General features: G+C 41.5%; 1 non-coding gene across 1 annotated transcript; it reads left to right on the top strand.

The window, feature by feature from the left end:
• The first annotated feature begins 13,964 nt into the window (after positions 1–13,964).
• Positions 13,965–14,037, top strand: TRNAV-CAC (transfer RNA valine (anticodon CAC)). Its single transcript has one exon. It is a non-coding gene; the product is annotated as a tRNA-Val (tRNA).
• The last annotated feature ends 2,688 nt before the right edge of the window (positions 14,038–16,725 follow it).

Raw genomic sequence — 16,725 nt, 5'->3', positions numbered from 1 at the left:
TCCTTAAAAAACTAAAAATAGAGGTACCATATGATCCTGCAATCCCACTCCTGGGCATATATCCAGTGAAAAACATGGTCCGAAAGGATACATGCACCACAATATTCATTGCAGCACTGTTTACAATAGCCAAGACATGGAAGCAACCTAAATGTCCATCAGCAGAGGAATGGATAAAGAAGTTGTGGTATGTATATACAATGGAATATTACTCAGCCATTAAAAAGAATGAAATAATGCCATTTGCAGCAACATGGATGGACCTAGAGATTGTCACACTGAGTGAAGTAAGTCAGACAGAGAAAGAGAAATATCACTTATATTCAGAACCTTAAAAAAAATGATACAAATGAACTTATTTACAAAACAGAAACAGACTCACAGACTCAGAGAACAAACTTATGGTTACTAGGGGAAAAGAGTTGTGGGGAGGGATAGTTAGAGAGTTTGGGATTGACAAAAAAAAAAAAAGTTGTATATCTCTATATTGTACACCTGTAACTTATATAATATAGTACATCAACTGTACATCAATTTTAAAAAATGGTTAAAAAAAAAGTTAATCTCATCCAGAAACACTCTCACAGAAACACCCAGAATAATATTTGATCAAATACCTGGGACATCCTAGTCCAGTCAAGTTGACACATAAAGTTAACCATCACATTAACAATAAATGAATATAGAAAAAAAGATTTGTTTGTGTAATTAATCTATTAAGTATAATAGCCTATGCTCAGAGTTTACTTTTATCTTTTGGCTGAAAAGTAAACAGTCACTAATTCATCAATGAATTCATAGTCATTAGCTAGGTTTTCATCTTAAATGATATAAAAATAATAATAACTATCATTAAGTATTTTTCTTTGTGTCTATAATCTCTAATCCTTCCAACAATTCTGGCAGGTTCAAAGAGGTTGTATAACATGTCCAAGACCACACAGACAGGTAACAGCAAAGCCATGACAGAAACCCAAATCTGTCTTCAGATCTCAAGCTTTTACCAACTTAAATGCTTCCCATTAAGAAAACAAAGCCAAGAGAATTACCCAAAATTGAGAAACATTTTGCAGCTCAGCCATTTTTTGAGCAAGTGACTTAACCTCTTTAAGCCTCAGTTTCCTCCATTTGTTAGAAAAAGGTAGAAGTACTTGTTATGGGATTGCCGGAGGATTAATAGAGCTAAGACTGTGAAGAATTTAGCACGAAGCCTGGGCACAGTAAATGCTCGTAAATGTTAACTTGTAACAGCAGTTGCTCCAATTCCACTGACTCAGCTGGCATCTGCTCTTGCAGGCTTTCAGGACCCAGTTAAATTCTCCTTGAGGACTGGCGGGGTTACCAGGGACAGGGTAGCTCACAAGTGTTCACAGTTTAGTTCCCCTGCCACAACCTTTTCATGGCTCGGTGCTCTTTCCCTCCATCTCTGCTGGCCCCCAACACACCCCACACACAGACACACATATACATTTTCCTCACCTCATTTAAGCAGCCCCATCTGTTCCAGGAGTCCCCGGGGCCAGGCCAGGGGTCATTATCTGAGACTGGCACCAAACCATCCTTCTTTTTCCTTCTTCCTCCCCTTAGCAGACCCTTTCAACCCAAGCAAATCAGCTCAAGCTAATAGATGCCTGCAGGTTACCAGGCCCACCAGCTCATCATTCCTGCCCAAAGCATCTGAATTCAGGCTAAAGCCCAACCCAGACATAATACTGGGCACAATAATAGAATTTGTCATCAATTTATATTCTACCTAAGTGCTTCTCTGCACCAGGTTCTTATTTCAAATGTCAAGATCTGCCTGTCCTATAGTTTTCCATTTTTATTTTATTAACTTGTTTCATTCTTTCTATGATACTTTTTTTAAGATTTTTTTTTTTTTTTGATGTGGACCATTTTTAAAGTCTTTATTGAATTTGTTACAATATTGCTACTGTTTTATGTTTTGGCCTTTCGGCCGCGAGGCATGTGGGATCTTAGTTCCCCCCCACAGGAATCGAACCAGCACCCCCTGCATTGGAAGGCAAAGTCTTAACCACTGGACCGCCAGGGAAGTCCATATGATACTTATTTTTAAATATTAATTTGTTCAAACAATAATAAAAATACCAATAAAAATGTTCTAATTACTCAAATTCCACCATTCTAATAAATTGTTTTACTTTTAGCAAAACATTTCTTCCAACCTTTGTCAGTGTGCATAAATCATATAAACAGATGTAAAACATATGCACACATATATATACATATGTATATATGTGTGCATGTTTTATAATATAATATATGATAATGAAATAGATACAAATTCCCATTACTTTTTTTTCGATAACAATGAATATATTTTACGGCAGAGCATAGCAATACGAAACAACAGTGCAAAGATATAAGTTTTATAGCTGCCAAATTAGTAAGCCTCAAGCTCCCCAGTCAATCAAAAATAGAGTTTGGGGTATTATTCTAACATATTAGATTTAAATTCGTTTCTATGCTATAATATTCTATTAAAATGAATTCAGTTTTCCCCCTGTGTTGTTGTATACTAAAGTAAAATACACTTTTACTGTACGAATGAAAGGGGCATCCCATTACTTTTCAATACTTACATTGAATTTTCACTAATTCTCCAGCCTGCTCATTTTCAAAAACAGCAATGTTTCTGATAGATTTGCAATCATCAGCTCAACCTAACAAAATATTTAAGCCAAAGACATTTTTAATGCTATTTTCCCTGTACCTTACTCATTGGTTCACCTTGCTGGTAAAACAAGCTACTAAATATAGGAAAATTGTGTTTATTCTAAATATGAAAAAAAAGACAAATTGGGGAAACCTACCTACTCTTCCCTTTGGGGGCAAAATCCCAAGTTGGCTTCTCCTGGGTTGATCTTAATACATGTTCTGCTCTCCATACATGGTGGGGCAGGTGCCAGGGATTGTTTTTCTAGCCATGATGACAGATTTGCTGTGGTTATCTACACACTCTCACCAGTTCCAAGGACAGGTCAAGAGAACACTTTTGATAGGACTGGCCAGGTTAGAGTACAGGTTGAGACCAGGAAAGAACGGAAAACAAACCAAACAATACAGAGATTGACCCTTTGGCCTTTTTCATCAAGACCCCTGGACTCAGACTTTCCCCTCCACCACATGGCCACTCTATGTGGTTGGCAGTCAATTTAAACCTGATGACCAAAACTTCAGGGTTAACCTGAAGAGAGCTCTCTCACTGCTATTTTGTTCCAATGGAGTTCAAAACATTTTCAATTCTTTTGTACACTTTGCATGCACAGAAAAATTTCTAAATACATAAAGTCTCTGAAAAGTAATACATATCAATTCCTGGAATGAAAATATGAACTTATCCCTTAACAATAATCCATATGAGAAATAAAACAACAGTCCTGTTTAAGGGAAAGTTTTGCTGCAGGTCGGGTTCCCTGGGAAACAGGCTCAGAGATGGAGAATTGCCTGCAGGAGGTTTATTAGGGAATGATCTTGGCATTGACATCTGTGCAGAAACAAAAGCTGCCGATTCAGGCAGAGGGAGAAGCCAAGCTGCAGTGCAGTCACAGCAGAGGTCTCTGTTAATTTCACAGGGTGCTCTGGAGCTGGGATGGCCCTGCAGAGAAGTCCCAAAATAAGGAAGGGGGAAAAAAAAAAAGACAGAAAGAAAAAGAAAAAAAAAAAAAAGGGAAGGGGGCCGGACCTTCCTACCCCCGCATCAGCCCATCATTTTTTTTTTAATCTTTACTGCATATTTTATCTTTTATTAAAATTAAATGACAATGCCAAAATAAGAGAATAATTACAAATTTACACAAATTTGTTTTCTAAAAGCTTAAATTTGTCATCTAGTATCTCCAATGAGAATTCCAGGTGTTACAAAGTTATAAAATAAAACTGTGTTCTGGCTGCTCCTAGGAAAGGGACGTGATCTTAAACAAGGTGGCTTCTCTTCACGAGGGTTATAGGAGCAGGAGGACATAGGTGCAAGCTGTCAGCCAATCACAACTGTTAGCTGCAGTCCTGAAGTGGGGGGCCTGAGCAGCACACTGCAGTGCCGACTGCAAGTCTAAATCACATACTCATTCAACTCTCACTGGGGAAATGTCAGTGTAGACCCAGCAGACAGTAAAGACCACTTCCCAAAGAAAGAGTGAGCTATTAAGAAGAAAGAAAAAAACTGATGCACCATGGAAATTTTTACCCAGAGGTAAGCCTTCATGTCACTGCCAAGACAACGCAGCGTCTCATACTCAGCACAAGACTGATCCCAGCTTCTCGGTGCCAAATTTAAAGCAACCCAGCAGCAAATCTCATGCTGGTTATACACTCTTCTCTCTGCCCCTGCCCACCACTGACAATACCTTCCCAAACACAAATGGTGCAAGGGGAAATGCATTTTATGCAAGCAAGTCTACTAGCAATAGATTTACTCCATGCAACTCCGGCATATTGGTTTTTTCATGAATGCCAAGAAACAGAATGGATAGAGAAAGAAAAGTTTTATGTGGAAATCTTTATGACAGACAACGGTCTATCAGTGGGTATGTCCTTGGAGCAGAGATCAAAGGTCAAATTGTTATTTCAGTCATGCAGTCATCGTGCTTTGCACATGCTGGAGATTCCCTGGAAGGATTATTTAATGGAAGAAAAGAAAGAAATCATTAGGACCTGAAAGAACTTCTGCATCTCCTATTGAATGTTAAAAAACAAAAAAACACCATGTGAGTCTTCGTTTAAATGAGGAAGGTCAGCCTTCTGCCCAGTTATAGTATGATCATTTAAAATAACATTTTAAAAAATATATAGTTTGAGCTTAGAGGGTGGGGGGTTCGGAGAAAAGGCTTGCTTCTTGTTAAGCAGTTTCCAAACTGCCGACCTGTCAAATGTCAACCCTAGGATAATGACTTCAGAGAAAGCCTTGTGAAAACAAGTTTTGTGTGTACATCTGCCTGTCTGATGTGACATCTGTGGTCACACCCTAGAGAAGGCGGCGGGATGAAAGAGCTGATTGTAGGTGTTCTCTCAAATCCCTTGGCCTCACCCACTAACCCAGCCTCAGGTTTACCGAACCCCTGTAGAATCTGGCCACACTTCTATGTCTAAATACTCAGGGGGGAAGAATTTTTTTTTTAATTTAATGCAGGTGAAACTCAAAGATGGGGGAAGCAAACCCACTTAGGAAATAATCAAGGCATCAAGGTCCTGTATATCGTTTTCCCTTAGGTATAAGTACAATATTCTTGCCCCCTGGTCTGGGCTGAAAATGGCCAGGCTCTCCTGGCCCTTCCAACTAACTTCTTCCAGAGGTTCGCTCTAATCCCTTGCTCATGGTCCTGGGGGTGTGCCTTCCTGAGGTAAACGCATTCCTAAAAAGTTATATGTGAACCAGTTGTTTGTAGAACAAATAATACTTTTCTGCTGACTTTCATTCTGATTCCATAGTGTTTTTTATCACTGCTTCTCATCTATCTCTTGTGACAAGTGAGTCAATTATAAAGTGGATAATTATAAAGTGGATAATTCTTTCTAAAGTGAGCAAGCACCCCACCTCTTTTGCTTTCATCAGGAGAGGTATCTAAAAATGGTTTTCCCCTTATAGTCCCCAACAGGGTCTGAAGCTCTCAAGCCTGCACTTGCCTCCTTGCCTGCAGCTTCCAGCCTCGACTATGCAGAGCTCACTCTTTGCTTAGGGCTCCACCTTGGTTGTAGGCTGTCTTAGTTGGCTAGGGCTGCCATAACAAATACCACAGATTGGGTGCCTTCAACAGCAGAAATGTATTATCTCACAATGCTGGAGTCTAGACGTTCCAAGATCAAGGTGTGGGCAGGGTTGGTTTCTTCTGAGGCCTCTCTCTGGTTTGTAGATAGATGCCTTCCCCCTGTGTCCTCACATGGTCTTCCATCTGTACCTGTCTGTATCCAAAGTTCTTCTTCTTACAAGGACACCAGTCATATTGAATTAGGGCCCACCCACATGACCTCATTCTACCTTAATTACCTCTTTAAATATAGTCACATCCTGGGGTACTGAGGTTCGGACTTCAACATATGAATTCTAGTGGGACACAATGTCTACACTTAAAATACATTTGAATATTCTTCTACATAAGAAGAGAGTGAGGGAAGATCATTTTATTATTTCTAAATATCTTCCAAAGTTAAGTAAAAAGTTTCTTGTGGGTATCTCATCTCTGCCCTTCTCCGGATGACCGTAACACAGTGCTTCCCACAACTGAAGGTGCAACAGAATCACCTGGAATGCTGGCTGGACGCAGATCGCATGCCCCACACCCAGAGTTTCTGGTTTTACAAGGTCTGGGGTGGGGCCTAAGAATTTGCATTTCTAACAGGGTGTGCTGTGGGCCACACATGGAGAACCACTGTGGGTCATTAGGGCGTCATGGATGATATCATCTCACATCTCCCCTCTGTGTAGACTCCTGCACTTTGATGGTGTTGTCTCTTGTGCACCTCCCAGCACTCGGGTAGTCTAGTGAGGGCGAGCACTATTGTCCTTATTTTAGAGAGGAGGCAAGCCTGGCTCAGAGTGGTTACAGGCTTGCTCAAGGTTGCACAGTCAATTAGCGGCAGAGCCTCCTGTTGGTCTTGTTCTCTCCACTAGCCCACAACCATCAGGATCAGAGAGGAAACAGAATGAAAGACAACTGGTTTTTCCCAGTCTGTAAAAATACCACTACTAAGAATGATAACAGTTACTCTCTGCTGAGTGTTCATTATTTTCCAGTCATGGTTGTAGGTGTTTCACTTGTATTATGTCATTTAATTCACTCAACCATGTGAAGTAGGTACAATTATTATGAACATTTCACAGAAAAGGAAGTTAAGAAATGTACCCAAGGTCACACGACCAATAAGCAGTGAGGCCTGAACACAAACCCAGATGAGTCTGATTCTGGAGTCCATGTTCTTAACACTACTGCTGAAGAAGGGGAATCGATAGCCTTTTCTCAACTCCCATTGCCCTGCGGTTCTCAGTAACCTGGGTCAAGAGCTGGGCTTTGTGATGAGAACTAGGATGGGCAGAGGGAGTAAAGCTGGTAGTAGAGAAAGGCAGCTGGACCTCCCAGGTAAGTGATAGGTGGGAGCCTGGGGGCAAAGAGGGCCTGGAAACTTACTTGTTGCACACAAAGCTACCCAGGTGGGTAAGTTTAGCTCCGATTTTAGTGAAGCAAGTTCCCTTTGCTTCCACATGCTTGCTTAGTATTACCCCTGCTCTTCCTTGCATAGAGTGTCTAGTCTGCTCTTTTCAGTAAGCTGTTTTTTGTTGGGTTTTTTTTTAATGTATTACTCCAGTCCCTTTAAAGTTTCTGGGGAATAGAGGTTTTGAGGGCTACAAGGGTAGCCTCAGACGTTGTGGGTGGCCTCGCAGGTATAAACAATTTATTTGGTTCCCGTGACATATCTCTTTTAGGTCATCTACTAACATTAGCTTCTACGAGCCTGTGATTCATGTGTACGTAGCACTCCCACATCTGCTCTCCAGATTACCCACATCCCATCGAAGGCTTCATCTGACACAGACAAAGCATTAATTTAAGAAGGGGAGACCTTCAGAATGGCCATCACCAAAAAATCTAGAAACAATAAATGCTGGAGAGGGTGTGGAGAAAAGGGAACACTCTTGCACTGTTGGTGGGAATGTAAATTGATACAGCCACTATGGAGAACAGTATGGAGCTTCCTTAAAAAACTACAGATAGAACTACCATACGACCCAGCAATCCCACTACTGGGCATATACCCTGAGAAAACCATAATTCAAAAAGAGTCATGTACCAAAATGTTCATTGCAGCTCTATTTACAATAGCCAGGACATGGAAGCAACTTAAGTGTCCATCAACAGATGAATGGATAAAGAAGATGTGGCACATATATACAATGGAATATTACTCAGCCATAAAAAGAAACGAAATTGAGTTATTTGTAGTGAGGTGGATGGACCTAGAGTCTGTCATACAGAGTGAAGTAAGTCAGAAAGAGAAAAACAAATACTGTATGCTAACACATACATATGGAATCTAAGAAAAAAAAGAAAAAAAAAAAGGTCATGAAGAACCTAGGGGTAAGACGGGAATAAAGACACAGACCTACTAGCGAATGGACTTGAGGATATGGGGAGGGGGAAGGGTAAGTTGTGACAAAGTGAGAGAGTGGCATGGACATATATACACTACCAAACGTAAAATAGATAGCTAGTGGGAAGCAGCCGCATAGCACAGGGAGATCAGCTCGGTGGTTTGTGACCACCTAGAGGGGTGGGATAGGGAGGGTGGGAGAGAGGGAGACGCAAGAGGGAAGAGATATGGGAACATATGTATATGTATAACTGATTCACTTTGTTATAAAGCAGAAACTAACACACCATTGTAAAGCAATTATACTCCAATAAAGATGTTAAAAATAAATAAATAAATAAAAAATAAAAAATAGATTAAAAAAAAAAAAGAAGGGGAGACCTTTTCTGGCACCTCCTCCGAGCCAGGAGGTGTACTGGTGATTTATAAACGCTGCTCCACCACCTCCTCCCAGCACTTCCATGAGGTTAGTATCATCCGCCTTTACAGAAGAGCAAGGAGGAGGGCTATCTGACGTGTTCAGGTTGCACAGCCTCTCCCGGGCAGCACCGAGACACAAACTTGGGGCTTCCTCACTCTGACACCCATCTCTTTTCTCTATTTGTCCTAAAGCAAAGTTGTTTTACCAGACACTGCCTAAGTGACTCTGACCCCCACCACTCTTCCTCCTCCTGGCGGCTTTGGCAGTTTTAGTATATTCTGCAGTCCCTCTTCCAGGCAGAAAGGAAAGCCTAAGTCCTCAGAGACTTTTCAATACCAGGGCATCATTCAACTTCTTCCAATTCAACAAGTATTTATTAAGTATCTGCTCGGTGCCTCACTTTGCACTGGAATCAACAGCTCTGGGACCTACTGTCTGCAGGAAAGAGGAAATGTGTTATAGACTGAATGTCTGTGTCCCCCCAAAATTCATATATTGAAGTTGTAACCCCCAATATGATGGTATTTGAAGAAGTAGCCTTAGATTTAGATGAGGTCATGATGGGATCAGTGTCTTCATAAGAAGAGGAGTTCTCTGTCTTCTTGAGTGCACAAAGAAGAGGTCAGGTGAGCACCCAGTAAGAAGGCAGCCATCTCCAAGCCAGGAGGGGAGCCCTCACCAAAATTACATCTGCTGGCACCCTGGTCTTAAACTTCCCAGTTCCCTGAATTGTGAGAAATAAGTGTTAGTTGTTTAAGCCACTCAGTCTATGGTATTGTACTATAGCAGCCCTTGACTGAGACCAGGGGAGAGTGGAAATGTTAGGCTTGCAGGTGATTCACTTCCCAGGCCAGGTCCTTGGGGCAGATATGGGAGCAGCGGATGAAGGGAGATCCCTCTGATGGACCATTTGGAAGTGTGCTACCTCTTTGGGAAAGGCCACTTCACTAAAGTAGCAGAGTTTGTCACTTTCTCTCAGGAACTCACACTTCTCTCAGCCCTTTGCCATTTAAAGAGAATGTTCACGGGGCAAAACAGTTGCTGACCACCCAGGAAAGGCAGCCCTCAGGCAGTTCTCTCCAGAGTTGGGGGCGGGGGGGGGGGTGGTTGTTGTAGCCCCTTCTGAAATCTCTGTGATGTGTTAATTTGATATAACTAACATAGAGTTTTCTAAGGCAGTTACATATTAGAAAGTGAAGGACTGGATGAAAATAAGGAATCAGCTGTTAAGTGTGATATGTAAGATACCAGAGCCAGATTCTTGGGTTCAAATCCTACCTCCACCACATACCAGCTGTGTGTCCTTGGGCAGCCTGTCTCACCTCTCTGTGCCACAGTGTCCTTGAAATGGGATCATAAATATATCTACCTCATAGGGCTATCAAATGAGTTAATACATATAAGGCTTTTAAAACAATGCCTGGCCCATAGTTGAATCTCAATAAATATTATATATAATATATAAATGTATATCCATACAAAGAAATTGTGTACAGAGAATCTTCAGAGTTACAGAAACAATATGAGCAAAAAACCAGTCTTCTCCTTATTGTACCTGCAGCCCCTGTCTTCCGTGTAATGTGACATAATTCCTATATCTGACAATTTGCATAAGGTGATGTTGGCTCAACTGTTGGGTCACCTGAAGGGTGTTATTAACTCCCTGTGTCGTGAAATAATAATTTAAATCTAGGACCTAACAGGTAGAATAGCAAGTTTGGGAAACAAAGGTATGTTCCTCTTATTTCTTTTTGTCTTGTTCCTTATTGGAGTTTGGTACAAAGAAATGTAATTCAGTTTCTTGCCAAGTTCATCTTGTTTTTTGTGCACCAGTCAATGTGGTGGGCCTTGGCCACAGGGATAAATCCAGCTAGATCTCCAGCATCAAGGAGCTCCTGCCCTGGCAGTTAGCAACACAGTATACAAAAATGGCACACGGTCTCGATTTGTCCTAGAGGATCTGGGAACAGAAGCATTCCCCTAAGGAAAGATCAAAGTGGAGGATCAGGTGAAACCATATCCATATCTTCGTCAAGACCCTCCATATATCCTCCCCTTATATAGCGCATGCTCAGTGCCAAGCTCTCGTCTCAGTATTGACACTTTACACATATTAACTCACTGTAGCTTATAAGAACCCATGAGAAGATGTTAGTGTCCATCAGTAAGTACAATGTAAAATGTAAACTGCAAAACGTGATGAAAATATTAATGCTTATAAGTTAGAGTTAAAAGACAGAGGAACTGAATTTAGACACAATACCCTCATCCAAGCTCAAAATTATGAAAAAAAGAAGTCATCATTTCACAAAAATGCCTCAAGTGGAGGCAAAAATGCCTCCATTTCTAAGGTGCCTCATGGAAGCCATGAAAATCAGGATCATTAAAAATAATAATAATTGGGGAATTGCCTGGTGGTCCAGTGGTTAGGACTGTGTGCTTCCATTGCAAGGGGCATGGGTTCAATCCCTGGTCAGGGATCTAAGATCCCATAAGCCACACAGCACAGCCAAAATAATAATAAGAATCATAATAATAATAATTGGATTAATACGATTTATGGAACATCTACTGTGATCCAAAATTGCATGTGTTTAATGTTTGTGCATAACCTAGTGCTTAGGAATGGACTCTGGACTCACACTACTTAGATAACTCAGGTATGCAATTACTACCTATGGAACTTTGAGAAGTTTCTTAATCTCCCCCCATCTCAGCTTCCTCATCTGTAAAATGGGGATAATAATTGTACCTACCTCATAGGGTTGTTGTAGGATTAATTAAGTTAGTATATATAAAAACACACAGAACAGTGCATAGCACTTAGTAAAAGCCATAGAAGTGATTGCTGTTATTATTAAAATATCACAACATCCTTGCTGTTATTATACATTTTTACATAAATGTTATTATACATTTTTACATAGCCGATTAAGTCAACCTGTACCAGGTGACCCACCCAGAATGTAGCAGGGTAAGGATTCAAACTTAGGTGTGTCAGATTCTAGAGCCTGGGCTCTGAATGGGCCCATGGTGACCTTTACTCCCACTTGTAGCAGAGGGAAGTCAGACACATGCTGATGAAGGCCACTATCTCATGGTGCACAGAAAGGCCATAACCCTTGGCATGCTCAGTTGCAACTCTCCCTGACCTTTGCCCACTTGAAGAGCCAGTCCCAAGGCAGTCTAGGGCAAAGGGGTGGGGCAAAGGCCTTCTAGTTGCGATAGCAACAGAAAGAGTTCAGCCAACACACTGGTTTGGGGTGGGGCGCAGTTGCTTATCACTAAGCAATCAGTGCTAAAGGCTACTACAGACGAGAACCAGAGCTTTATAATCAAACAGGCCTAATCACTGCTGGGATCAGAGTGTACTGCAGGCTGGTCAGATTCCCTAGACAACAAACTTGACTGTCCATAAACATCCCCTCCAGGCAGAAGGAAAGATAAGACAGGATGCCAGGGACAGAGACATTTCCTTTAGAGGCTCCTTAGGGGGTGAACAAGCTCAGGAAGTCCGATTTAGTATGTGACATTTTCATGCCTTTCTTTGACATATGTGTTCCCTCTCCTCTTAGAAGAGTTAACAATGCTTATGAACTCCAACTGCCATCTTCCAAACACCCTTGGATCCTAGCCAATCACCAACAACGGAAGAGATATTCACACGAGACTAATTAAAATACACAGATAATGGAAGAGAGCTCCATTGGTACATTTCCTAGACGTGCAACTTTTGATTTCATGATGACTTTAGAAGTCGTTAGACTTGCCATTAAATATATCTGGTATCTTTGTTGAAAAATCATTAGTTATTTTGCAAATTTGTATGCTTTCAAAAGTATATTATTGTAACTTTAATAAATAAATGAGTTCAGGGTTAAAAACACAACAACTCTCTTGGAAAGGTGTGGGTAGGGGGTGGGAGAGAGGCCCAGCAAACAGAAATAAAACAGTTGTTATGAATCATCCTTTCATTAATCTCGGGGTGTTAGGGGGAGCACAGTGGACACACCATGGCCTTAAGCCCACTCAGAAAGACCCGGATTCAAATCCTAGCTCTATCCATTGTGTGTGACCTTGGGCAGATTCCATGAGCCTCCCGTCCTTATCTGCAAATGAAGATAACAATATCTAGCTCTGATGTTTGTTTTGAGGAGTAGATGAGATGGTGCATGACAAGTGCTTAATCTTATGTATGGCCCAGTCTTGGCTCAAAAATGTTACTTTTCTTCCTCCTATACCCCACCTCCTCTTAAATATCCTTCCCCAAGGAAGGATACTGTACTACCCTAAGTGTACAGTTAGTCACCTGTACTTTTTGTTGTACCCACAGCTGATTTGTTTCTCTCAATTTTTTCCCCTGGATCTTAGAGCAGTGATCAGGTGCTCGGTAAACATCCGTCCATCCAGACTTGGTTATGCTGTAACTTATGTGCTTGCTGTGAGCTCCTGGGGACAGGAGCTGTGCCAGCCACCAGGCATAGCTGTGTTACTACGTGTGGCCCCTCCCATCTTGCAAGGTACACAAACACATCCATCTTCAGCAGCCAGGCAGGTGACACAAATCAGCTGGATTAAGATAACAAGAATGGTAAAGTCTGTGAGAAATGGAGGAGTGTCCCCCACGGCAGTCACTCCAATTCAACTAAACAAAACACACTTTTTTGGCCAAACAAAACCATCTGCCCCCAGGATCTGCACCTCTGGCCATGAATTTGCCACCATAAACAGAGCTTTGCAAGTCACACATATTTTCTTATACATGTTCTCATAAGATATTTCAGCAATCCTCTGAAGTAAGCATTGAGTTAACCTTACAGGCATCTGACAGAGAGAGAAACTGAGGCTCAAATACCGTGATTTGTCCAAATCAAACCTAGCTAATTAGTGGCTGACCAGGGATTTGAATCCACATCTTCTAACATCAGTCCGGGACTCCTGCTTCTCTTTACACCACATACTGTACTTGATGTACTGTGGTTTTTCACCCCCTAAGATCTTCTGGGACAAAACCCAAACCCCGTGAAAAGGTTAAACCTGCGCCAGGTTTATATTCCCACGTCCACCACGAGTCACAGTCCATGTAAAATTCTGACCCAGGTGCCCCTGAAAACAGGGCATTCTTTGCAACCATAGGAACATGTTTTACCCAAGCTGTCCGCACCAGGAGTTAGGCAGAGGGGTGCCAGGAAGAATGGTGGGAGGAGCTCTGCTCCTGAAATAGGAATGAGGAAGCAGGCTCCTAGTATCAATGTGAAGAATCTTCAAAGGGACTTGAGTTTGTAAAAGGAGCAAGAAAAACAAGGTAGAATCATAGCAATTAGAATAAACAAGCATCTGATTTCTCTAGGCTAGTGTTGTCCAATAGAAATAAAATGTGAGCCACACATATAACTTTACATTTTCTAAGTAGTCACATTTAAAAAGTAAAAAGAGGACTTCCCTGGTGGTCCAGTGGGTAAGACTCCGTGCTCACAATGCAGGGGGCCCAGGTTTGATCCCTGGTCAGGGAACTAGATCCCGCATGCATGCTGCAACTAACAGTCCCCACGCCGCAACTAAGAAGCCCCCATGCCGCAAACAAAGATGCCACACCAAAGATTCTACATGCTGCAACTAAGACCCGGCACAGCCTAAATAAATAAATAAATAATTTTAAAAAGTAAAAAGAAACGAGAAATTAATTTGAATACTACATTTCATTTTACTCAATATATCCAAAATAGCATCATTTCAGCATGTAATCAATATAAAATTATTAATGAGCTACTTTGCATTCATTTTTTTTCTTACAAAGTATTCAAAATCCCATATGTATTTTGCATATACCGCTCATCTCATTTGCTCTAGCCACATTCTGAGTGCTCAACAGTCACATGTGGCTAGTGGCTGCCATACTGAACAGCACATATCTAGGCCAAAGAAACTCCTAAAAGTCTCTATTTCTGGCACAGTGGAAGTGAGTGATATAGTTGAAAGCCAGATCTGACAGCATTCTTCAAGACCACAGAGAGACCTCATTTCCAATCCTACTAATCCAATTTCAATATAGGTCTTGGAGGGCCACCATCAAACTTTGCCACCATTTGGGGGACAGTTGTGTCAGTTTCCAGCCAGTTGCTCTGCAAAGCCAGTCAGAGCCATTGTGTTTGGCAACCTGTTTTTGCCTTGCAGCAGTGCAGTTCTCAGCCTGTCCCCTTTCAAATACCTATTATTCTGGTTCTGTCTTCAGTGGTGCCCTGACTGGTGGTGATTAGGGTGATGTTTTTTATGTGCCCAAGTTCACAGAGCAAATTACACAGTGTGAGTGGCATGGTGATTAAGAGGCTGTATGTAAAGACTAGAATTGTTACATTTGAATGTCTCTGAATAATGAGATTCCTATCTCCATTATATGGCAATGAGGTAGAAATTGATAGCATTATTAACTGTTTACACAGTAAGCACAATTTTCTTTTCTCCCTCTCTCTCTCTCCAGCTGCTTTCAGAGACATCAAAAGCTAGAAGAGGCAACCAGAGGCTACAAAGTCACCCTCCCCACAATGAGTCCCTAGCAACCCTACCAAACAGAAGTTTTCCACAGCAAGACATTTCAACATCTTGTCAATAAATCCTTTGGCAGCCTTCCAGGAGGGAGCCCACAGACCCAATCTCATGGTTTCATAGGGGAAAAAATTACAGGGTAGAGAGGTAGGATTTGTCCAAGGTCACACAGATATAAAGAAGGCTAGAAGACAGGATTCCGACAATAGCTATTTCTTCTCCAATTCTCATCCTCTGGCGCCTGGCTGCAGCTTTAGAACAATGGAGTCTCCCCTTTCAGTCTAATTACATGTTGTACATTCTGATCACACACCCATTTTTCTCCTAAAGAGATGGAGAAACCAGCTGAAATGATACTTCGATTTCCCAAACACAAAAACCTTTTCAGTTGACTGTAGAAATAAGTCCTAACTAGCCACTGAATCAACAAACATCCATTTTTGCAGCAATGAAATAAATATATGAGGAGAGAGTTACAGTTATGGTGGGTTATAAAGCAGGGAAAGGGAAAGCTGTGATTAAGTGTTTTGTGGCTCTGCTCCCAGCAATGCAACATTTTTCCATCAGCCATGTAGCAGTGACACTTTTGATATCAAGAGTAAGATCAAGGTAATAATATCCAAAGGTATTCTTTTTAAAAAACAGATCATCAGTGTAGCAATCCACAAATGCATACCAGAGAGTGCCTCACTAGCGATGTTGCAGAAGGTAGGGGAGAGAGACTCTCTTCAATTAAGTCCTAACACATCAGTGCTTTAGTGATGGAATAAACAACTGCAGACAGCATGAAGCGTAACTGCCTCTGTGTAAAAGAGGAGACAGAGTAAGGAGATTTGTCAAGTATATGGTGGCATCAGCTTAACGTTTGTGGTAGTTAAATGAATTCATGAACAGCTGTAATGCTGAATTCCATTAATAAATATAATGATGACATGGACTGGAGTGGAGCATTATTATTCATTATGTACTAAAATGGAATATTTGTGATCTATCTTAAAAGTACCGAGTGCCTTAAAATAACTAGAAAGTTCCATTACTTCCTTACCCCATCAGTAATCAAAGGTTTTGTCCTAGGAATCAAAACTGAAGGAGCTTCTGGGCAGCATAAAGCACAAGAAAATGGGGACAGGGACTTCCCTGGCGGTTCAGTGGTTGATTCTGCGCTTCCACTGCAGGGGGCGCAGCTTCCACCCCTGGTCGGGGGAACTAAGATCGCGCATGCCGCACAGCACGGCCAAAAAAAAAGGAGAGAGGAAAACTGGGACATATTCAGCAGTGTGTAAAAGATGTTGTGAAGACCTTCCGGTCTCCACTTAAACTTCACTGGGTTCAGGGAGGTCTTTCTCTGAACCCACAGTCTCGATTAACTCCCTGTTATAAGTTACCGTACTTCTACATGCACTGTTTCACTTGGTATGTTCCTTACAAGCAGGTACTCACTGTCTGTCTTCTCTGCAGAGTCTAAGCAGGGCAAGTGCCTATTTGCCTGACACAGCTGATTCATGGGTTCAAAAGGTAGAGCACCTACTTAAAGCCAAGCACTGTGCCATGTACACAAGTTACAGCAGAGAAAAAGACAGTGCTGCCTTCATGTAGTTTACACCCCAAATAGGGAGAAATAGACCATAAACAACTAAACAAAGAAGTTGATTTTAGAT

This window comes from Eubalaena glacialis, chromosome 11 (genome assembly GCF_028564815.1).
Source record: "Eubalaena glacialis isolate mEubGla1 chromosome 11, mEubGla1.1.hap2.+ XY, whole genome shotgun sequence".
NCBI classification, from domain to species: Eukaryota; Metazoa; Chordata; class Mammalia; order Artiodactyla; family Balaenidae; genus Eubalaena; species Eubalaena glacialis.
This window is presented reverse-complemented; position numbering and strand designations above follow the sequence as displayed.